Source organism: Aedes albopictus, chromosome 3, assembly GCF_035046485.1.
Source record: "Aedes albopictus strain Foshan chromosome 3, AalbF5, whole genome shotgun sequence".
Classification (NCBI taxonomy): Eukaryota; Metazoa; Arthropoda; class Insecta; order Diptera; family Culicidae; genus Aedes; species Aedes albopictus.
The window spans coordinates 32,166,610-32,191,800 of NC_085138.1; the positions used below are offsets into that span (position 1 = coordinate 32,166,610).

General features: G+C 35.6%; 1 protein-coding gene across 13 annotated transcripts in view; it reads right to left on the reverse strand.

Annotated features, from left to right (window-relative positions):
- The window catches only part of LOC109415966 (high affinity cGMP-specific 3',5'-cyclic phosphodiesterase 9A), a 680,025-nt gene that overhangs the window by 182,446 nt on the left and 472,388 nt on the right, over positions 1–25,191 (reverse strand). Inside the window, exon 1 of one of the 13 annotated variants that reach the window (XM_062856642.1) lies at positions 751–1,195. The exons of the other annotated variants lie outside the window; for them this stretch is intronic. The gene's annotated coding sequence lies outside the window, so the exon portion shown is untranslated. Of the gene's footprint in view, positions 1–750; positions 1,196–25,191 lie in introns of those variants that run through there. 13 annotated transcript variants of the gene reach the window in all.

The following is a 25,191-nucleotide window of genomic DNA, read 5'->3' on the forward strand; positions in this document are numbered from 1 at the left end:
TTGGTTTAATTGAACAATTTTGTCGAAGACAGCATTATTCTTGGAAGTGACGATCACAAGATATAATCATTCGTGTCGTGGGGTCCAATGGACCCCAGGGGACCAAAATCGCCCGGTTCAACTTTGACATAAAAAATAATCTATAGTACGCCATGAAATATTTGTTATTTTTGCACAAATAACTCATCGTGGTGTAGTTTGAAGGTACTGTGAAAACGGGACCGATGTGTCAATCCAAACTTTTTTGCGACCACTTCAAAGTGGCTCTGGGGTCCAATGGACCCAGGTATCCATTAGACTATTAGAGGGTTAAGGGCTATGTTACCTGCATGCATTTGTATACTGTGTGGAAACCACACTCATACGCTATTCCAAAGAATTGAAGAAAGTGTCCCGACCAGAGAGAAATCTAACACTTCTTCTTCTTTGTGGCTCTACGTTCCCACTGGGGCTTGGCCTGCCTCGCTTCAACTTAGTGTTTTTTGAGCACTTCCACAGTTATAAATTGAAGGGCTTTCTTTACCTGTCATTGCGTGAATTTGTGTATTGTGAGGCAAGTACAATGATACACTACGCCCAGGGAATCGAGAAAAAATTCACGACCAGAACGGGAATCTAACACATCGTCTCCAAAAGTTATCGATCCAAAGCCTTATCCACTAGGCTATCTGGAGACAAAACCGCATTTTTTGAATTTTTCGGAAGATTTAAATACTTCTGCACAGAGATCTGAAAGCAATCGATACATACCGTTAAATTTTATTTTTTTCCACGTCCCATCCGTCGTAGTATGAGGACAGCAATATTAGGTGCATGCGATATGTATATGACGTAACAGTATTTATCCCAGGGCACCAGAATAATATTCACCACCAAGGAGAACCTTCAACTGAATCGTTCATCTCAACTAGTCTCGTTTAATAGACCGATCATTTAGTGAACTAATTGATGCATATCCGATGAGAGGATCATTAGATTCACTCGCGCGATGACGGTAATAGTTTCACGCGCCAGATTTCAAATGACGTTGACATTTTCCACTGCCAGGCAGACAGATTTATTTCCCACTGACATAATAACCATCATTCGATTGGATCCCGTGTGAGAAAACCACCATCACTGATTTGCTACACGCAGTCGTACGGGATAAACTCCCCGAAATTAATCGCACAGATCAATCGCGCACTAGATCTCTTCCGAACTGCGGTCGATTCCAAACTGATCAATCACGCGCCTCCCACGCAAAGCCAGTCTCGAGCATTCGTCCACCCAAACTTTGACAGCGGGCATGGCGGTCAACGTTGCCGCCTCCGTGGCGTTATCAATCACCATCATTCTCCACGATTAATTCAGCCAGTGTAGTGTCAGCGTCGTCAGCGATGGATGGCTACTCGCGGTTTAATTTTCAACATTTAGTGCAGAAGCCATATCGGACAAGAACCATGAGAGCTGCACGGTGGGTGGTCTCACATCTATTAACTGGGCGCTTGCTGCTGGCAACACTGCCCATCAATTTCGGTGTCTCTCTCGCTCCGCACGGATAACCGTCATGGTGGCAATTTATCGCCCTCAACTGTATGAATTTATTCGCTGACCGAGCTCCTTAGGTGTTCCGAGGAGACCAATGATGCACCGAATTCGCCGAGGACTGTCGGAACAGACGTTTTAAACCGGGTTTGGAGTATGATTCATGTGAATCAGTAAGAGTCTTAAGTTGCGCCTCAAGCTATCCAGAAGCTGTCCAGAAAGTAAACGAGAGTTGTTCAATTTGAGAACCACTTCGTCAACAATGAGCAAGTAACGAAACGGCTACCCCAAAAGGACGCGATGGACCGCAGAAGAACTGAATGAAACCTGTGGAACAATGCTCCATCGAGGGCGCCCCAATCCCCCGTAATTATCGCCCGGGAGTAATTAATTTCACAGACAACAACTAAACACTGCTCTCTTCCACCGTCCCGATAACTGTGTCTCTACTAATCCACCGAACGTGGAATGGGACTCTTCTCGGAAACAATTCGGAGTATTGAATGCTATAGTCAATCCGCCCAAGCGCCATGCCAGAGCTTGGGCGACGAGGTAGCTATTCGACCATCCCCCATCCATCCATCCCGGGAACGACCGATCCAAACGAGCTTTTGAGTAACTGCCTGAGCAACTGCCACCCGACCGGGTGGGGATAACCAGATGTGAACTGGTGGAGTTACGTCTCTTCTTCATCCGCATCATAATTTGAATTGACATTTCATTCGATTTCCTCTTCTTTTTGGCATGACCTTCCAAGTTAAATAAAGCCTGGTTCTCAACTTCGGCCAATTACGGTTAAAGAATTTATTTTTAACGCAACGTTTCGACCTGGGGTTTGTGTCTTCTTCAGGGGAAAATCAATGGGTATTAATTTTGTTCAATGTTTTGTCTAACTGTAACTGTACATTGTACTGAATTTTGTTGATACACGATTTCAGAAATACTCTATTTTCAGTTAAACTACTGTTTTTGTTTTTCGGAAAGTCTCATTTCATTTATATTTTAATAGATGTTTCAGATAAGTTAACAAGAAACATTTTCGAGAACAATGTTTTACCATAAAATCTATCAGAACTTCGTCAAGATCTTGTTAGATAACAGTGATCGGGCAGCAGTGCTACATGCTTTTGACAGTGGCTGCTTGCTGGTGCGGTGATTGGAAATTAATTTTACGCACGTCCGCGCGTAATTACAAATCATCGGCTCCCAAATGGATGGATGGGATAGAAGTGCGGGGGTGTAAATGTCATCGTCGGCTCCCACTCTTCGTCTCTTTCTCGGTATCTTCAATGAATCCAAGAGTTGTTCCAACAGTTGGTGCATTGAAAGATAGTATCTTATTGAAAGATCTGTTGTTAACATGGATTATCGAATGTTTGATGGCAATCCGACGAACGATAAAATTTAAAACAACTGTTATCTTCGAATTCCTGTGGGGATTGTTCCAAAATATCTGTCCGAAGATAAGCAAAGTAATTGAACTAATAGGATTTTTTTAAAGTTTTTCGTTGAAAGTTTCATTTTTTTTTGTTTTTCTTTTGTAAAAGTGAAGTAATATTTTTTTTTAAATTTTAACTAGTGATTCAAGTCCACTAAAAGTTGAAGATTTGTTATGGCATTTCCTTTTACAAATTTCTTCAGGAATTTCTGCAGTAATTTTTTTTAGATTTTTTCTGGTGTAGATATTTTTGAGTTTCATTAAGCAATTTCTTTAGGAATTTTCTACCGGTAGTTTCTAAAAGGTTTGCTGAGGCAATTTCTTGAAAATTTCCGTCGACATTTTTTCTACATATCCTCCAAGAATTTCCTGAGGAACTTCTCTGGCAACTTCGAACGAGATTTTTCAGAAATGTATGTTTAGAAGCATGTTCTTTTTGAGAATTTATTAACAATTCTTTCAGGAACTCTTCAACAGTCCCTTCCAGAATATTTCTGATAGTTTTTCGGCAACTCATCTAGGAATGTCAAAGTATATTTCCATAAGAATTTCTCCGTAGTTTCTTTCCACATTTCTAAAGATTTTTTTTTTCAAAAATTGTATTAGAAACTAACTTATAAGCAATTACGTTTAAACCATTTCGAATTATTTTTATAAATTTCTCTGACTGTATCTGGAGGGATACCTCTGGTTATCTTCTAATTTTTTTACAATTCTTGGCATTACCTTCGGGAATTCTTCCTGCAGTTTCCTTTAGAATTTATTTTAGAAATTCCATCCAACAGTTTCTTCAGGAATTCTTTCCGTAGTTGTTTGAAAGTTTCCTCCGGCATTTTTATTTTAATGTCTTCCAGTTAAATTTCTTGTTGAATTTCTCTGGTAACTTCTATCGGGATTTCTTCCGAAAGTTTTTTCTTGAAGAAAACGCTGGTAAATCTTTCAAGAATTTTACGAAAATTTCCTTACGGATTTTTTTTTTAATTTACTAACAAGTAATAACTCTAGAGCTTTTTCGGATTTGGAAATGTCTCCATCTCTATTATTAATACAGAAATTACTCCCGCAATTTATTTTGAAATTCTTTGGCAATTTTTGAAACAAAACCTTCCAGAATTCCTTCGGCAATTACATTAAAGATTGCTCTAACAGCTTGTATTTAAATTTCGTCCGAATCTTCTCCAACGATCAAGAAATTCCTTCAGGGATTGCTCCACGTTTTTTTTAAAGATTTCTTATCGCATATCTTCTGGATTTTTTTTTTTTCAAAACTTTCAGTGGTATTTTTATTTGGATTTCTTTTGAGTTTTTTTTTCAGGAATTCTTCTATCAATTGTTTGAAAATTTGCATCGACATTTTTTTTTTAATTTCCTACAGCAATTCCTTGAGGAATAATCCTAGTAACTTTTGTCAGTATTTCTTCCGATTTTTTTTCAGATGCAGGTTCTTTACTTTCTTGTCAGGTTAATTATTTTCTTGTCAAAACATTTAGGAATTTCTGAGAAAATTCTTTGTTCTTAAAAAAAATATTTCTTCACGTTTAAAAAAAATATTTTAGTAATTTAGTAACAAATAATAATTCAAGATTTTTTTTTATTTTTTTTTACTTCTCTGGTTATACCGCGACAAACGTCCCTGCCAATTGGTTGAGAAGTTTCACACAACTAAATTTGAAATTCTTTGGCAATTCAAATAATAATACCCTCGGGAATTCCACCGACAATGTCTTTAAGAAATCCTCTGGTATTTTTTTTTCTTTTTAAAATTTCATTTCTCAGTTGAAATGCATTTCTATTGAAATTCCTCTATTAAATTTTCCGAAATGTTATTCAAACAAATACGGTAATTTCTTCAGAAGTTCCAACGGAAATAACTCAAGCAATTCCTTTGGTATTTTTTTTTAAAGAAATTCTTCTGGCAATTATTTCAGAAAATTCTCCGGCAATTTTTTCGGAGGAATTTATAAAGAACTTATCGGCGTAGTTGTTGGAAAATTTCGTCAAGGAATTTCCTAGAGAATTCCTGAACACATTGCCAGAGAAACTCTCGAAGAAATTATCGGGATAATTCCTCTAGGCGCTGCAGAATTCTTGAAATAACTGTCACTTTTTTCCGAGTTTCTTTCGACAATTGCTTTGGGAATTCCAACTATATTGGTCAATACTATCCCATGTTCAGGTTGGGTTTTTCAACCAATTCTCTTCACTTGTTTTTTACTAAAAATGCTGAAATATCTGACATCTGGTCAGATCTGTCAGAACTATATATCCCTTTCGTGACGGACTATAAAAGAATGATTATCTCAAATTTTCTCTTATAAACTTAACGTCCTCTAGAATAAAACTTTCTTTACTTCGGTTACTTTATCCACCTATGCACTTTTTGGGGTCAAATTAGGACCAGCACAATTGTGCTGGTCCGTCCTCAAGCCGGTCGATGTTCTCTAAGTAATTGCTAAAAAATGCCTATTTTTAGGCGTTTTTTGGTACAGAAGATTTATTGTAATTATTGAATCACTGCAAAGTGTTAGTTTGTAGAAATTTAGACGTATAATTTTAAATCTAGGAACACGAGATCAGCTTGACAGGGTATTCAAATCATAGAACTAAATAAAAAGAAGATAATACGAACAGCAAATCCCTGTTTCAATCTAATTCATGATTTCGATAATATGGAGTAATATTTTTCATCCAAGTATTCAAAGTTCCTTAAAAAACTCGCACAAGCTGATATCGTGTTCATTGAGTTGAAATTATACGTCTAAGTTTTTCAAACTAACACTTTGTAGTGATTTAACAATTAAAATCAAACTTCTATACAGTATTCTGACAATTTCAGTCAAAGCTGAGGCTCATAAATACAAGTTAGAGTAATAACTCGACTATAAAAAATATGTACATCACATATTTTGAGGAAAAAACAATTGAAAAAAAATGTGTAAAACCAATGCCGAAAAACAGCACGATTATGCTGGTTCGTCACGAAAGGGATATAGCAAGTCGGCATACGAGGATACCACTGCACGAACCAGATTGCAGCTGATAGACACCACTGATAGTTTTCACTTGCTGCCAAATGTAGAGATATGTCTATGATTAGAAATTCGGTGGAGATATTCATTTTTGTAAAGACATATAGATAACATTTCAAATTATGTCCAATGCTTTAAAATATATTTAGAAAAAAAGAAAATATGCAGTTCGTAGAGCATACAATTTAATTCTGAGAACAATATCTGAGGAAAAAAATGCATGGAAACCTACTATTACAGCTTTACAAATGCTTTGTTTTCGTTCTTTAAATACATATGAGAATATTTCGGAGCAGTTTCTAGTTAAAGAGATATTTAAATACAACGTCCACTACTTCTTTGGAAATATAAATTCAGAGTTCAAATGAGAACCCCAGTTAGAAGAGGTGGGTTTGAAAATTGCTATGCAAACTTTGAAAGGATTCTATAAGTGATTCAGAATTTAAAATAAAAATAAAAAAGACTATCTTCAGAAAAACATTATATTAAAAAGAAATAAAGCATCTTTTCAATTCCAACGTGTCTGAATAAAAACCTTTCAGTGTTTTTTAGTTATTCTTCAAAAATTAATTGAGGTTCCTTCCCAAAATTTTCGATAAGTTTTTGGAAATGCTTCAGAATTTTCACCAAAAAATTTCTTTGGAAGATATCTCCTTGAAGTCTTTCGAGGTTCTTCTACATAATTACTTGGAGAGCATTTTTAGAAATTCGTCCAAAAGTTACAAGAGAAATTCTTATCCAATTTCTTCTACATTTTTCTCGGAACTCATTTAGAGATTTCCACAATTTCATCGTTAAATTCCTCCTGGTGTTCTTATGAGGAAACCTTCAGAAACTTGTCCAAGACTTGCTAACTCAAACGATGTTTACTCGGGGAATCTACCACCGATTCCTTCAGAAACTTTTCCGAAGACCACCTCAGAAACTACACATAATATACTTCAATTTTTTACGTGAATTCCTCTAAAAATACTTTTATTGAAGTTCTTCCTAGAATCCTTCCAGAAATTTCTAAGAATTACTCAAGAAATTCATGCGAGAAGTTCTTCATAAATGTTAACGAAAAGTCGTGAGAAGTCGCTGCTCAAATTCTTACGAAGAATCCTTTGGATTTTTTTTTTTCGAGGAATCCTTCCATGTTTGCTCCAGATATTTCCAGAAGAACCTTACTTAAATCCAAAAAGAACTTATCCTTAAAATTCTAAAACAACTCCTCTAGATTTTTTTTTTAAATTCCTCCAAGGATTTTTCGGTAATACTATATTAGGATTTTTTCTAGAATTCCAAACAGGATTTCATCATCCATAAATGACGTAACATTTTTTGGCCTATATTCAACACCCCCTCTCCCCTCGTAGCCTTTTTTTGCCATACCTAATACATGGTTTGTAGCAGTTTCAGATACTTCCCCCTCCTCCTGAAATGCGGCGTAATTTATGAGCGACCCCTAATTCCTTATTAAGTATTTTTCCCAGATTTCCTCCAAAGAAACCATCACGAACTCCTCAGAGGATTATTTCAGGAAATCTTCCGATCCTATTCCATGTAGTCTTCTTCTGGAATCACTCTGGGTAAGAATTATTTTGAATGAAGGATTCTTTCAAAAATTTCAGGACTGCACGAAAAAAAAAACTTACTGGAAATCATGGAAGCATTTCTTGGATTAAATATAGAGGCATGTCACGGCAAATTCAGAAGTAGGATTTCTCAACAAAATCAGCTTAAACCTGGAGGAAACCGAATGTTGTATTGCTCTTTTTAGTCTCCTTTTTCTTAAATGTTGGGGAAAAATGAAAATATTTTTGAGCTATGATTAATTTATTTTTGCAGAAATTTTGTATAAAATTCATAGAGGATTTAAAAAAAACTTATGTATAGATTCAATGTAAATTTCTGAAGTTTCCTGAAAATAGTTTTGGAAAAGTTTGGAGATTTTTTGGATTTTCTGGGGTGAGAATTTTCATTTAGGGAAACATCCGACAATTTGTTTGGGAATTATTCTGGCTTTTTTTTTTAACTACTACTAATTGCTCTGGAATTTTCTTGAAGAATTCCTATGGAAATTTTTTTTTTTGTAAATTTCCAAAGTTTTCTTTAGCAATTCCCTTAGGAACTTTCTTCAGGATTGCTTCCGAAGAATCATTCTATAACAGGTTCTACAGGGCAAATTACCTCATGAATTCTTCTATAATTCCTACTGAAATTTCTCGACAATTCCTTTGAAAAGTTCGAAATAAAACTTCTCTCAGATTATTTTATTTTTTTTTTAGAATTACTACAGAATTTTACTGACAAGCACTAGAGAACATTTTTGGAATTTTTTTTGGGAATTTCTCCAGTTGTTCTTGGAGCTATTCCGTAATTAAAATTTCTTCTCGCAATTTAAAACGAAAAATATCGGCAATTTTTCTTTAAAATATTTTTGGGTATTCCTGCCATAATTTTCCTAGGAAATCCTACAGTGATTTCTTTAGGAATTCTTCCAGCATTTTTTCTACAACCTTCTTTGGGAATTGCATAATTTACTTCTCCCTAGTGCTATCTAGGATTCTTCAGGCAATTAGTTCTGAAAATTTATTTTTGATTTTCACCGGCAAGTCCTTTTAAACTTCTCCGACAATATCTTCAAGATTTGTCAAGGGATAATCAGAGGATTTCCTACAGAAGTTATCGGTGCAATTTCCGAAAACTTTTGGAGGATTTCGCCAAGGAATTTTGGGGAGAATTTTTTGGCAAACTTCCAAAGGAACTTTGAAGGAAATTACCAGAGGAATTCTCCATGGAATTTCAGGAAGACTTTCGAAATAAAGAAATGTCAGATATATTCCTGAAATATGTGTCATTTGATCTGTCATCTGATCTTGCGCTAAAGATATATATCCCTTTCGGGATGGAGCACAAAAAATTAAATGTTCATACAAATGGCTCAAATTTGGCTCTCCAGAAATCTAAGATTTCCCAACAAAACAACAATTATTTTCCCTCTTTATTTTTCGATTTTTAGCTATGACTACCTAGATAAATCGGAAATAAAAATATATGCGACAGATAAAATTTTTCCATGTTCTACGATTTTCTGCACTTTTTGTTTACCTTGTTGAGGTAAATCCCACAGGCAACGAAAGCAAAAAATTGTTTACACCACGAGGGTGCTACGGTGATCTGATTTTGTGCACCAGAGCTAGCCAGAGCTAGGCAACAAAAGTTAGTGAAAATAAGTTTTGTGTTTTTTTTTTACAAAGAATTAGTACTCTATAGGAACTTAATTCAAATACTGACATGCTCAAATTAAAAATTACTGATTTATGTTGCTTTTCCATGCTCAACACATTCATGAGATCTTATCTAAAATAAGCGTTTTGACCCGATATTTCTCGTAAAGAGGTAAACATTCCACTTTCACGATTGTGTTGGTGAACATTTTGACTGGAGTATAAATTTATGCTCCACGTAAGGAGGCACAATCCAACCTGTCAAACTCCATAGAGAAAAAATAGGATGCCATCCCTATGGTTTACACACATCCAAGTATAAGTAATGGCTGAATTATGGAAACAGTTTACATCACTTAAACAAAGTCTAAAAAGATGAAAAAATATGTAAACATGTTTTTTATCGCTCAACAGCACAATTGTGATGGTTCGTCACAGAAGGAATACAGAAGTTAATTAGTCGTAGTTCTACCATTTTATTAAAACTGCGTCGTCTCAAATACACAAATCTGAAGAAGTAGACTTCTAACAAAAGTACAATTTTTAATTTTGTTCTTGCTCACTAATAATAAGCATAGAATAGCAAAAACCGGTGCACTGCTTTAGCTTTTCATGATATTTTTGCACTTAAAATTAATAAAATCGTAAGAAGGTACAAAAGTCGGGCATTGTGGTTACCATATTGGGATTCCAATGAGATTGTCTTTAAGGGATTGCTTAGGTAATTTCCTTAGAAATGATTGTTATTTCTTGAATTGTGCATGGGTTTCTCTGGCAGTTTATTCGGACAACTCTTCCGGGATGGATTTTTCTCGGAAATATGTGAAAAAATTCCACATTCAATTTCTGCAGAATCCTGAAATGTTAATGGATTATTTTCCTAGAGGAAAATGTCGGAAGAATTCTTAAAGGAATTCCCGAAGAAATTTCTTTAAGATATGCCGCAAATACTTTGCTGAGGGATTGTTGGATGTAATTCCGCAAGGTAATCTGAAGTAATTTCTAAATAAATTTGAAAAAGAATGGCTGGATGAATTGCTAAGGAAGAATATGCGGGAAGAACTACTCAAAAAGAATTCCAAAAAAAATGTAAAAATTTCCAGAAAAATGCGTATTCTTCGTTCTTGGGGAATTTCATAAGAAAATTTTGGAGGAATTCCTTAAAGAATTTCCTAAGTCAATTCTGAAAAAAATACCTGAAGAATCCTAAAGCAAATACTGAAATTCCATACGAAATTGTCGGTGAGATTACTAATGGATTTTCGGTGAAATTCTTGCTGAAACAACTGATGTCATTCCTCGTTAATAAAAACTGAAACGAGTGTTTCTAAAAACATTCATTTTTAATGCCTGTAAGAAATGATGAACAAAAATGAAAACACAATTGGAGAATTAGCAAAACATATTTCTGAAGGAATTTCTGAAAAGATTTGCTGAACGCTGAACAAAAAAAAAAGCTGCCGTATCTCCTGAATAAAGTGACAGGGAGTTCCAGTAGAAACTTCAGGAGGATTTTTAAAAACGAACAGCAAGATAAATTTTATCATTCTATTATTCTCTCGCATTGAGTGCTATGGTATCATTTCCTGTTGCGTAGATATAGAACAGCTTATTACAACAAAAATACGCTGATGCAAAAAAAACTTCTAACAATACATTTGGGATCGAGTGCTACCTAGCTAGGGAAATATGGGTCATGCCACAATATTTCTACATAATGGTAACAGTTTGTTGTTTGTTTGCTTGTTAGTGACACTTTCCACAACTGTGCATTTGTGTCGCTAATGTTAGCGTTGATTTATAAGTTCCACAGATGAGGAAAAAAATGGAAATTCGAGTAAAATCGTATACATTATGGGTCCTGTTTACATGCACCAACTATAGCACTACTGTGCTGAATCCGTTTTTTTAGTAAATCTGTGTGCTTTCGTATGCTATGTTATCGATGAAATTGATAGATCATCTTTTCCACGTACTGAAATTAATGAAAGTATATGATTTCTAGCATTAAAATAAACAACACAATGTGATAAAAACCAGTGCAAGTTTTAGTTCATTTAAAAGTTCCTCATTTTAGCTAATCCCTTCGTTTCAACAAGCAGTGCTTTTTCATTAGAAAGTCGCCTTTTTTTTCGTTTATCTCTTTTCTCACCAAGCTTCTACCCTAATCAAAAAAACATCCCGCTTGCAGCAGCAGCAGCTGGTGTAAATGATTGTTGCATTTATGTACCATTTCTTTCGACGAAGACGTCGAAGAAAACGAACGCCCGGAATCCTGGGAACCAGATGGCGCGGTTCGCCATCATCCGTCGATTTAATGAACGATTTCTCTCGCCGTGTTGCAAATTTTGCTCCCTTAACGCCCAGAACCACCGCACCGCCCGTAGTAGCATTGCCTTCATGGACATTTAATTCCATTATCATCGCGCGAGCATCAACCCTCCCCACACCCTCTATGCGATGGTGCTTGGTAACGAGCTCGTAAAAATTTTAATTAGAAAGTTGACTTTACCTCGGTGCGCTTGGGCGCGCTCTGACACAACCAGCATGGACTGGATCCGGGAGGAAAGCTTCGGATCCAAAAGGTTCCAGAGCCGACGATGTTTTCCAGAAGTCCGTAATCTAGTTCTGAAAACCAAACCGTTTCTTCTGGTGCTGGCCTGCTTCATGTTACGTCGTTGCCGCCTAATTAAGACGTATCGATTTTCCCTTCAGGAAGTCTCTTGCGATTCCGAACGGGTGGATGAGCAAGTTGCCTGCTTCATATGCGGTGGATATGAGAGGTACACTCGGCGGGGTGACTATGGTACCAGACAGGTCTCCTTCATTACTCATGGATTTGTCCAAATATTCTTCCACATTTTTTGTTTATTTTTTACAATATCTTCAAACAACTTTCAAGAATTTCTCTGGTTGCTATTTTGAGGGACTCTTTTTGGGCAATTTTGGGCAGAAATTTTCAAGGGACTCTTCCAGCACGTTATTAGGAATTTCAATAATAATTATTTTTAAAAAATCATCAGAAGCCTCTTTGACTTCGAGCTTCTTTTTGAATTTCTCTGGCATTTATTTCAGGAACCTCTCAGACGGTTTGTTTATATATCACTTGGTCAATTTTTCTAGAAATTCCTCAGGAAATTCATCTCGCATTTTTTTAAATGTTTTTTTTTCTTACAACTGTCCGGCATTTCTCAGATCATCCTGCGATAATTCTTTGGAAATTATCCCGTGTAAAAAATTGGCCAATAATTTAAAATCAATAGAATAAAAAAATATGTACTTCAGATTTTTTTTCTAGTGTCTTTCTCCGGAAATTCAGGCGCATTTTTAAGTATTCTCCAATGGCGAATAAATTATTCGGTTAAATAAAATTGTTCGAAAGTTTCCAAAGAATTCCTCTCCTCTTTTTCAGAGATTCTTACAGTTAGAATAAGAGATTCCGCTGGTAAATTGCTGCAAGAACTCCTTTGACGAATTTTTCAAAAATTTATCTCTCTGCTTCTATGGAAATTACTTGTAGGAACAATAAGGAAATTTCCCGACCCATTTTTTTTTGGAAATTTCCTGTTCTTTCATAACTTTCTATAAAAGTTTATACAGAAGTTTATTGGAAAAATGTCTTCACTATTTTCTTGATAATTGAAAAATTCCCCAAGGAATTTCGATATGGAAAGTCATAACATTATATTAGGAATATCCATAGCCTTAACCACTAGGCTAACTGGAGACCCCTTCAGCATTTCCTTTAGCATTTCCTTCGGAACTTCCGTCCTGTATTTCTTTCTGGAATTTTTTTTTTTTTTCATAAAACTCTTAATTATTCTTCCACAATAATTGTAGGAAACGATTAGTACAAATGTACAAGAAACTCTTCTAGCAATTGTTTTAGGGAATTAATTATAACATCACATATTATCTTCAACAATGGTGACGGAAATTTCTTCAAGTTTTCTAGGCAACTATTTTCAGGAATTTCTTCGACAATTTCTTTCGTTTTTTTTAAGAAATACTCAAAAAAATGTTCAAAATTTCTTCTAACAGTTTCTTTGGGAATTTCTCAGGCATTTTTAAGGAACCCCTGCGACAGTATTTATGTATTTCTTTGTCAATTTCTACTGGAGTTCCTCTGTAAATACGGTCAATTTCTCCAATGATATTTCCGGCATTTTCTTAACAATTTTTCAGGATTTCCTTCGATAACTTCTTTACAAATTATTGCTTCCACAGCATTGTTTATAAAATATCTTCACCAATTCATTTGTAAATTTCACCGACAGTTCCTCTAGGAACAATATGAGTACCCGGCAATTCCTTAAGGAATTCCTCCGGTTATGTGATTCCTAAAGGTAATCAGGGAAGAGTTTTTAAATGAATTCATAAGAGAAATGCCGAAAAAAATACTGTACAACTATCGGCAGGGATTTCCAATGGAGATTTTAAACAAATTTCTAAAAGTTATCCCAGATGAACTCCTGAATGATTTTTTCAAGATAAATATGGAAGAAATCTGCCAAATGAAATAACGAAGGAATTTCTTTAGAAAATTTCGTTGGAATTTTAAATATCCAGGTTTTTAATTTTAAAAAGAAACCATGGACGGAATTGTTGAAGAAATTCTCGGATGAAATCCTTTAATTATTTTGGATTTTTTTTTTTTAAATTCCACTGGAAACTCGTATTGGAATTTCTCAAGAATTATTTTTGGAAATTCTTTGCCGATTTCTTCAAAAATGTCTCAGGCAACATATACAAAAAGACATTAGGCAATTTAGTCAAAAATGTCTTCGTGAATATAGGAGATTCTTCTGCAATTTCTGAAGAAATTCTTCCCCGGGTGTTTTTTTTTTCCTTCAAGAGTTTCTCTGACAATTTGTTCAGGTCTATTAGCAGTGATCTCATTTATGCTAAATAATACCAAGAAACATTCATTTAGTCGAATAGACTAGAAGAGGTTTTCACAACCAGCATAAAACCAAATTAAAAGGTATTAGGTTTTATTACGGTACTACGAATTTAGACAAGACGAATTGGCCATCAAAATGTTACTTGAGATGTACCATACCTTCGCCATGTAGCCGATCATTATCCGCAATACCACAGTCAGCTCTGTATATCGTTGTTTGTATCAAAGCCAATATTGACACGAACATCCAATCGAGGGAATGAAGTGTTGATTTATTTCAAAATCTTACAAGGTTTTTCTCCGAAAATTCCCCAAACAATTATTTTGTGAAGTCCTCTGTGTTTTCTTTAGGATCTAAAGAATGTCTTTGGCAATATCTTAGGAAATTTACAAGGCAGTTTTTATTTAAATTTTTTATAAAATAATTATCATGACCATTTTTCTGAACTGTTCTCATGAAGTTTTCGGTAATTTTCTCTAGAATTTCTTGTGGAAGTCCTCCAGAAGCGCATTCAAAAATTTCTTCAAAAATTCCTCCAAAAATTCCTGTTTTTTGAAAAAAAAAAACAATTTTATTTCAGTTTTTTTGTTCAGAGCTTCTTTAGAAATTGTCTAAAATATCTTATGATGAATTATTGTTACAGAATTTTTAAGGCATTTTTTTTTTCAAGAAATTGGGTTGTTGAGTGAACGAAATGTTCCATGTTGCGTTCCAATATCATTATTTTTACAGTTAAGAAACAAACCTGTTTAATACACAATAATGACAGCAGCTTGACTGAACTAATGATTTCTTCAGGAGTCTGTTCCGAATTTCTCCCAGAAAATCATCAGAAATTTCTCAAACGAAGCCAGAGACATGTGTTCAGAAATAAGGGATCCAACAATTCCTTTCTGAATTCTTCTGGCATTTTCTTCCTCCAATGATTTTTTCAATAATACTTCTGTGAATTCGTTAAAGAAATTCTCAAGATATTGCTTTAGAAAATTGTAAACATATTTCCAAAAAAACGGAGAAGCGATTGTTCACTAGAAGTTTTCGAAGGAAATCCTTCACAAGTTGTCGAAAAATATTCTAATGAAAGTTCTAGAGAAATTTTACTGGTATTTTTCCAAAAGTTTCTATAAAAATTTGTTCTGATAATCTTTTTGAAATTTCTCAGGTTCATTCGTGAAGTTTTTGGACGATTTTTAAGGAATTTATAAATATGGCAACTAGAGTCTGGGACCATTTGGGCATGACCACCTATTTTGGGCACTTGGTGCTATAACTCAGTTAAATTCAATTAGATTGACTTGAATTTTCGAACATGCTAGATACTATGCATATCTGATTTTTTGGGAAATGTGTACAAAAACTCCTCCAGGAAGGCCTTTGATGATTTCTGTCAGAAATTTCTCCAAGGATTCTTTAGGAAAATTTTCCAATGAAACCCTTCAGCAGTCTTACAAAGATTGCTTAAGATATTTCTGTAAAAAAATGCTTCAATTCCTCCACAAATTCTAGCGGGAACTCAGAAATTCCTTTAGGGACTGCTTTACCGATTCCCCCAAGATTTACTTTAAAAAATATTCCGTGAATTCAGATATTCCTTTGGAAAATTCTTCCAAAGATTTTTTTCAGAATTGCCGTCAAAGATTTGTTAAAAAATATTCCCAGTATTTCCTATAGAATCCTCAAAATTTTGCGCCACGGAATTCAACAGAACTTACCCTTCCATAATATCTTCAAAAATCTCTATAAACGATTTATTCAAGGCTATCACAGGAAATATTTCTTCACCCCAAGATCCTTCTAAAAATATTCATCCAAGTATTCAATCTAGTATTTATCCTAGAATCCATTCAAAAAATTTGCAAAGATTATTGTAGAAACTCCTCCAAGGATTCATTCAGAAATGTATCCAAAAAAAATGGAATTTACTCCAAAAATTCTTTGAAAATTTCCATCAAGAATGATTTCAGTAATTTTTCCGAATATGCGGAAAATCCTCCAGAGATTCATTCCGGATTTCCATCATTTAATGATTCTTTCAGGAATTCCTGAAGTAATGAATATCGTCATAAACTATTAAACAAAATTTCCATTTTTTTAATTCTGACAATGATTACTTCAAGAAATCTCATCGGAGAATTTTCATGAACTCCTCCAAAGTTTACTTTTGAATTTTTTTCATGTATTCTTCAAGTATATCCTTCAATTATCATTTTGGAAATTCCTTCAGTGATTGTTTAGCCTACTAATCCATGGGTTTCCATGGAATCTTACAACATTTTTTTTATCATACGATTCATTAGTCTGGAAATGTTTAGCAATTTTTTTCCAAAAAATTCCAACCATTTCTTCGAAAATTTTTTTGACAATGTTTTTGAAATTTTCTTGGCTGTTTATTCGAAAATCATTTTGTTTTTTTAAGCGACTTATTTGGAAATTCCTCTGGTAATTCTTTTGGCATATCGTTCAGCAGCACCTTCGAAAATTTAAGCAGCAATTATTTTGTAAATTTCTTTGGCAACACTTTCGCATCTTCTTTGGGAATTTCTTCAAAAAAACCTGTCTGCACATTCTTTGACAGCTTTATTGGAAGGTTTTTTGGGAACTGCTTTGACAACTCCTTTAGAAGTGAACTTGGCAATTTTAATGCAATTTCATTGGCAAACCCTTCGAAAGCTGTTGTGGGAGTTTCTTCACAAATTATTTTGAAAATTTCTCAAGCACATTTTTTGAAACTCCATCAGCATTTTTTTCGACATTTTTTTTATGAATTCTTGTAGTTCACCCAGCAATTCCTCCGGCAATCTCCGTCAATTATTTCAGCAATGTTTTAAAAAATTTCTATGCCATTTTCCTTGGAAAATTCATTGACAATATCTCAGGATGCTTTGGGAGTATGTTTTCTGTAAATGAATAACCATTTCTTCATTACTGCTTTTCCGGATTTCGTTCGTGATTTCTGTGAGTAATCTGTTGGAGATTTCAACTCATTGCCAAATAAATTTATAAAGATCTTTTTTTGAATTCCTTCTGCAATTCTCACGACTTCTTTGGGATTCTTTTGTTCGTAAAGACTTCAGTACAGGTAATGTTTTTGGGTTATTCTGCGGCGATCCCTTATGGAACTCATTCGACTATTCTTTCGGAACTACTGCGTAGTTTTTTTTTTCGGAATTTTATCTGCAATTACTTTGAAGGATTCTTGGGTAAACATAATGGATTCTTTGGGGAATTTCTTTTTTTTTTCAGTTCACTTTCACTTTGGAATTTTTAGTTGAACTTCGAAATACTAGAGCGCTCAACACTGGAGAAGTATGTAAGTCGCAGGCCCATCTGTATGAAGATAAGTTGTAGGATTAAAAGGAATTCGCTCGTCCTTTCCAGTTTATCTTTAAAAGCACTAGTTTACAGCATTTTTGAACTCGGTAAGCTGATGCTCGTTTTTGGCGTAGAATCATGCCCTGAGTTCGAAAACGTGAAGGAAAAAAATTACAGTAGAGCGGAAATTTTTTCGACATTCCATACAAGGCTGATGATTTGAAATCGATTTTTGTTCTATTTTTAAGCAAAGTCGCTCACTTCGCACATCTCATTCTCCGTAATCAATGATCCGATTGAGCTGAATGTTTTACTATATCTCGGAAAATTTTGCAAAAATTCAAGGAGACTGTCCCTAAATCTCGCCAATATCTTGAATTTCATCAATCTGACGCAAAACCTGCATTCAGACGATCGAATGGTATTGTATTCAGCTTTTAGTTTATGGAAAAAGATTTGAAATTGGTTGAGAGAAACGCAAAATATTTGAATTTTAGTAAATTCCATATTTTTAAAAATTGTAAACTCGATATTGAGCTAAAACTCAATAACTGCTCTGCTTAAAATTTTTTGAAACGCAGTTTCGAAATCAGCACTAAATTGTACTTCAAAAATGTTGGTCGTTGACAGAAGTTCACGACTTTCGTTTTATTTTGTAAACTAGTTATATCATTCCCTAATGCTGAGAAGATTTTTTTCCCTAGTTTATGAAAAGTTCTTTCCGGATTCTATGGAGAATACTCTTAAAATTGTAATAGAGAATCGTTTCCGGATTCAGAAGAGAGCTTCTTCAGATTTTATGGATAATCACCTCTAGAAGCTGTTGACTATCCTATTTAGAAAATCCTCTCCGAAATATTGTGGAAATTTTTCTCCAGAATCGGTGGAGAGTCCTCTTTAGACTCAGTGGAGAATCCTCTATGGAGTCTGTGATGAATCCTCTTCAAATTCTGTGGAAAATCGCCTAAATGTCTGAAAGTACCGTGAAGAAAACATCCGGATCACGTGGAAAATCATTTCCGAATGCTGAGGACAATCTTTCCCTTATTGTATGAAGAGTTCTCTCAAAATCTTCTCAAAATTTTAATAAAGAAACTCTTCAGATTCAGTAGGGAGTTCCTTCAGCTTCTGTGGAAAATCACTGTGTAGACTCTTTCCTAAAATAGTTCTAGATTGTGTGGAAAACCCTCTCAGCGGTTCAGTAAAGAATCATTTTCAGATTTTGCGAATAATCCTCTCAAAATTTTATAGAGAATCCTCTCTAGATTACTTTGAATATCATCCTTGCATTCTGTTGAGAAACCTTTTTGGAATCGGTGAAACTAATTGGATAAACTTTCTACACGCAAAAAAAAATCCGTTCCGATATACGTGCACTCTCAGTCACGGCAACGAGAACAAACGGGAACTATGCTTAGCAACGATAACAACAATAAGAAATGTACACCGTGAACTAGATGTCACGGTCTCTAGAACGCCCATATTGACAGCTGGTACTAGTTCCAGTTCACGGTGTATATTTGCTTGTTCTCATATTTGCGTTTGTTTGTTCACGTTTATCAGAACGGTTTTTTTTTCGCGTGTAGAGTAACTCTCTAGAAGTAAATCTTTAGTGGAACTCTTTGGAGGAACTCTACGGAATAACTCCAAGGCAAACTCCTTGGAATAATTCTCTTGAGGACACTCGCTGGAGAAACTCAATACATGCACTTCTTGGAGGAAATTCTTGGGGGAGCTCCTTGGTACGAACTCACTGAACGAACTCATCGGAGGAATTAGCTGAGGGAACCCACTGTAGAGAATCGCTGTTGTAATCTCTCAGAAAACTTTCTCAGCTTGGTGGCGAGTCTCCTTTGAAGAATACCCCGGAGAAAATCCACGGAAGAATTCCCTGCAGGAACTTTCAAAAGGAAATCCCTGGTGGAACTTTCTGAAGGAAAGAAGAGCTCCCACGGGATACTTTCTGAAGGTTCTCTTTAAGTAGAAGCACTCCACAAGGAACTCTCTAATAGTATTCTATGTAGAAATACGTCAGATAAACTCTTTGGAGAAATTCTCTACAGAAACTTACTCCTCCCTGGAGGAACTCTCTAGAGTAACCCTGGAAGAACTCCTGCAGAAATTTCCTAGAAGAACCTACGAATAAAGTCCTCGCAAAACTCCTTTGAAAAACTCCCTGAAAGAACATTATGAAAGATTTGAGCAACTCTCTTGCGGAAAATCGCTGGAAAAACTCCATGTATACAGTTCTTGGAGAAACTTCTTGGGGGAGCTCCTTGGAGGAACTCATTTAAGGAACAAATCGAAAGAACAACCTGCATGTGCTCTTCGGAAAAATAACCAGAGGGAACTCACTGTAGAGACTCTCTGTCGAAACTTCTCAGAGAACTTTCCCCAAGAGCTCCGTGGAAACTCCATGAAAGAAGAAGGAAGAGGATATCCCTGGTGATACTGAAGGAAATCAATACAGGAGCTCCCTCAGGAATCTTTTTGAAGGAGCTCCTTCAAGTAACTTCCCGGAAAAGCATCTTCCTTGAAAAATTCTCCGAGAGAACTCCACTAAGAAACTCTTTACATGAATTCGATTAGAAAACACGTTAAGTAAAATCCCTGAAGAAATTATCTAGAGGAACTCCCTGGAGGAACTTTTTGGAAAAACTCCAGGAAAATTAATCTTAGAAGTACTTCAGCAGGAACTTAACGGAGAGAAACTCCCTGGAACAATTCTCTAAAGGAACACTCTGAAAGATATCTTGTGCGCAACTCCCTTGAGGTAACTCGTTGAAGCAACTCCATGCATACAACCTAAATGACCTAAACCATGCTCGAGGAGGACCAGCAGGTACTTTTAATCACGAGTGATGAGTAACGATGAGTAACAAATTCTACGGCGAACACAGCATTCAGAAGGATTCGTTGAAATGATATAGCAATGGCCCCATTTTAACTTCTTTCAGTGTACAGTGTACACCAGCACACTGACTGTTGCTCGATGTAGGGTGACTCGTCGCGTCGGCTTCGATCTAATCCTGTGCCGCCGGAGGATGAGGAGTGCTCTAATGAAATCGAGTCAAACAGAGGACCGGAATCCAATTATGACCTGCTGGACCGGCGACGACATACATACCTACTAGTAGTATGTACGATAAAAATGGTTTTCTCACATCCACATACATAGCCTCATTCACAGCCATGGGCATCTTTCCGTCCCAAAGGATGTAATCCTATTTTACTGTCATGTCTGTTGTTGGTTTGGTTGGTCGGTCGGAGCTTTTCCAACGAATTTGTTCAACTTGTCAATCGGTTTAAAGCCCCCTGGGAAATTTGCGCGCCTCGCGTCGCGTGTATGAGTTCTCAATCTGAGGTGCATCTGTGCGTGAGAACTACGGAATGGATTATGAAGGCTCGTGGAGGATGGCGCGGCGGTAGGGAGCTAATGGAGCGATGAATTATGGGCAACAGTCACCTTCCGTAAATTTCTCGCCCATTTGTTTTCATTAGCCTGGACGTGAAAATATTCCATGTGATGTACCTCTCGCAGTCGGTCAGGTCCCCCGTTGATGATGACGGTCGCCATTTGTAGCTAAAGTAATGATTTCATCGTGCTATGGCTGGCAGTTAGCTGTAGGTACGATGGCTGATTCGTGGTGTTTGCGTCGTTCGAGCAATGAAAGATTGAACGTGCGAGCTTATACAATATTGATGCAATCGACTGGATTCGGCTGTCAAACAATTTCGTATTCGGCGATAATGTGCAATTTGATCAGCTCGTTCAGGATTGATTGGATTATTCGCAATTCGAAATTAGCTTACTTGCAACATGTAGGCTTTGTTTATACGAAAATGGGAAACTGCATTGATAGCGTTGCTGAAACTCTTCAACTATCCTATGTAACATTTTTCAAACAACAACGCAACAATGTGTCTCTCGGAGTCTCACCCTTTAACTTTTAATGAGTCTTAGAGATTCTTTTCAGGATTTCAGCTGTTTTCAAGGATTTCAACCACAATCCTTCTACAGTTTTTGTACGTCTTCTTCGAAAATTTCTGATTAGATTTTTGATTATTTGAAGAGAAAAGTCCCTGACTGAAGTGTAGAAAGTTCTATCTCAAATAACATTTACTTCGCATGATTTTTTATACTTTATACTTGCAAAAGCGTCTACAAATTTCGGGACTAGTCCACCCTCGAAAATTGCATTTTATCGTCATGACATCAAATTATTCGACTGTTAAGAAGTGCATAGTATTTTTATCGCTATGCGTCGTAAACAGTTTTTCGCAAAACTCATTTTCTTCGACGACCACCACATGCCCGTCTTTGGTGGGCTACCGCCACCGAAATGCAGCACCACCCAAACTCTTCTGCCCAAACTGGGCCGAACAAATTGAGCGATAAAAACGCCATTTTATGGATCGGTAGTAATCGTAAAAAAAAATACCAAGTACTCTCAGACAGAAGCAGCAGCCAGCCAGGCCTGCCACAGCCGTTTGGAAGTTAGTGAACGGCTGCTCGTCAGGTGGTTGGTTATGGTGGTGCTTGGTGCTGTTTGGCAATCTTTCCAATCCTCTTATCGGCCATTCCACATTGCGACAATTGCTCCTGAATTGTCCCTGCGGAGCGCCACCGTCGCCATCTATGTATGGTACTTTCATAATGGCAGTGTTGCTTTTGTACTACAATTATCATCGATGCGAAAACAACCAACTCGCCGGATGGGTGGAGTGGTGAACTGATTCACTGTTGGGGGTCCATGGTGTCTACAACAGAATTATTTTTCAACTATGAACGATAAGGTTTGCATATATGTATGTATCTTCTTTACAATTGAATAGTGCCAGCAAGTGGAGCTCAGTGAACTGGACGTGCAATCGATATTCACAATTATCGGCGGTACATTTTGCATCAAACGGACGGATATTTCACACCTCATCGATAGAAAAAGGTCTTATGTTTATGTTTCAATAAATATGTTCATCATGACTCATCATGCGAAAGATTCTCAACAAAATAAACGAGTGGGAATATGTGATTATAATGTTACGGTGGAAGAACCACTCAAAATTCCCAGACGGAATACATTATACACGAATTTCGCCCCAAATCGTATTCGGAGTTGGCAGCACCCTCTCAGATTACAATAAAACTTTCTGGGTGTGCAGACCTTGACTAGATAAACCACTTTGCATACTTAGTTTCTTCAAAAATTATCTAGACTATCTTCAGAAAAGCGCTAAACTTTTTTTACCGATTTTTTTTCAAATGTGGTAAATAAAAAAATGACTACTCCTACAAGAAAATGGTGTATGGGTAATAATCACTAAATACGTCAAGTTTCAAAAAATATTGAAAAAAATCCAAATTGAGTTCTACACTGAATAAAATTGTTTTTAAAAATTCAAAGTCGATTTACAAAAAAAAACACCATCTTCGATTTCAATGAAATTTTGTCTCAGGATAGTTAATTATGTTCCCTACCAACTGTCCATACACCACCAGATGGGCACTTTTAAGGAAAAAAGTTTTTCTAACAAACACTTTTTCATGTCCGAACGATATTTTTTTTCAGTGTCTTTTGTTATCAAAAACTAAACCAGTGAAGGTCATAATCATCTCAGAATCCAATGAAACACAATTTGTTAAGAGATTTTGTCTCATTTATTCAAGAAGGTTTTGTTTTATTCATTCAATCAATTCGATTTTAATATTTAAATAAATACTTTATTACAAATGGTTTCTCTTAGGAAATGGCGAATTTCGTACCAAATCGTATTTGGAGTTAGCACTTCCCTCTCAGATTACAATGAAACTTTCTGGATATGTAAACCTTGACTAGATAAGCCACTTTGCATACTTAGTTTCATCAAAATTCATCTAGACTGTCTTTTGAAATGGGCTAACTTTTTTTATCGGTTTTTTGCCAATGCGTTTAGTAAAAAAAATGACTACTGTTTAGCCAGGAATCGTCCCCACGTTGTGATTATTAAATTAAATACAGACAAGGTGTACAATTGTTCTGCCATGGCAGCGGTCAGAACCGCAACTGATCTCTATTGAAACGCAGATTACATGAATATACATTTAGCGACACCTAAATGTGAATTATATAACCTTGATTGATAGGGTGAGACAATTGCGCGAACAACTACTATTACAAAAAATATTAGTTATTAGTAACACAAAACAAGTCAAGTTTTAGGAAAAAAATATTGGAAAAATCCAAATTGAACCCTAGACTGAAAAAAGTCATTTTTAAAATTCAAAAACAAAAACACCATATTTTTTAGGCAAACTTTTTTCCTTAAAAGTGCCCGTCTTGTGGTGTATGAACGGTTGGTAGGGAACATAATTACCTATCTTGAGACGAAATTTCATCGATATCAAAAATGTGTTTTTTTAATCGACATTGTATTATTTTTAAATTATTTTTTTTTAGTGTAGGGCACAATCAGGATGTTTTCAATACTATTTCTTAGAAATATTTTGTGATAATCACCAGTACAAAATGTATTTTTAGGAGTTGTTACTTTTCCATTGAATGCATTTGAAACAAGTCGATAAAAAGGTGCGACGAGGATACAGTTTTAATAAAGTATTTATGTAAATAAAACAAAAGAAAACCTTCCAAATTATTGAATAAATGAGATAGAACCTAAAACAAAATGTGTTTCATTGGATTTTGGGGGGATTCTAACCTTCACTGATTAAGTTTTTAATAACTAAAGACACTAAAAAAATCATTTGGACACGAAACGGTTTTTGTTAGAAAAACTGCTTTTACTTAAAAGTGCCCATCTGGTCGTGTATGGACGGTTGGAGGAAAACGTACCTCTGGAGTCGACCTGATGTACGGTTGGGAGGGAACATAATTACTTATCTTGGGACAAATTTTCATCGAAAACGAAAATGTTTTTTTTGTATATCGACTTTGAATTTTTTTTTTTCAAATGATTTTTTCATTATAGGGCTCAATTTGATTTTCTTACATTTTTTTTATTTTGAATTATTTTGTGAAAATCACCCATACAACAGCACTTTTTGTGGGAGTAGTCATTTTTTTTACTAAACGCATTTGAAAAAAAATGCCCTTTTCAAAAGTCAGTCTAGATAAATTTTGAAGCATGCAAAGTGGCTTATCTAGTCAAGGTCTACACACCCAGAAAGTTTCATTGTAATCTGAGAGGGTGTTGCCAACATTTGTTCGAGTTGGCGCAAAATCCGTCTATAGCAATCTACAAATACTGCGGAAGCGTGAGTGCAACTCTAGATTGAGTTTAAATAAGGGCGAAAGTAACATGAGCGAGTTCACTTTATCGACTCTTTCTTCTTCAAAACAAAGTGACAAGATGCAAGTATGGTTGCACTTTATAGTCATAAATCGCTAGCGTCTATGTATAAAAAAGTTCGATTGAATTTGCATCTTGTCACTTTAATTTGCAGATGAGAGAGTCGATGAAGAGAACTCTCTCATGTTACTTTCGCCCTTATTCAAACTCAATCTAGAACTGATTTCAGTGCAATCTCAACTAAACATATGCGTGAGCATAACCCCTGGCGAAAGATCAGAAAAAAATTAATAAGAATCTATAATCTATTTCCTGTGGCCACCTCCAGAAAAGCTCTCAAAAAGATCACTGGAGGAACCCATAAGGGATCTCTGATGAAATCAATCGAGGGTTTACTTAAGAAATCTCTTGGAAAACCCCTTGTGAAAGTTCTAGAACATGTTCAAAATATCGATTGAATCAAAGTTGTATTTTAAGTACTC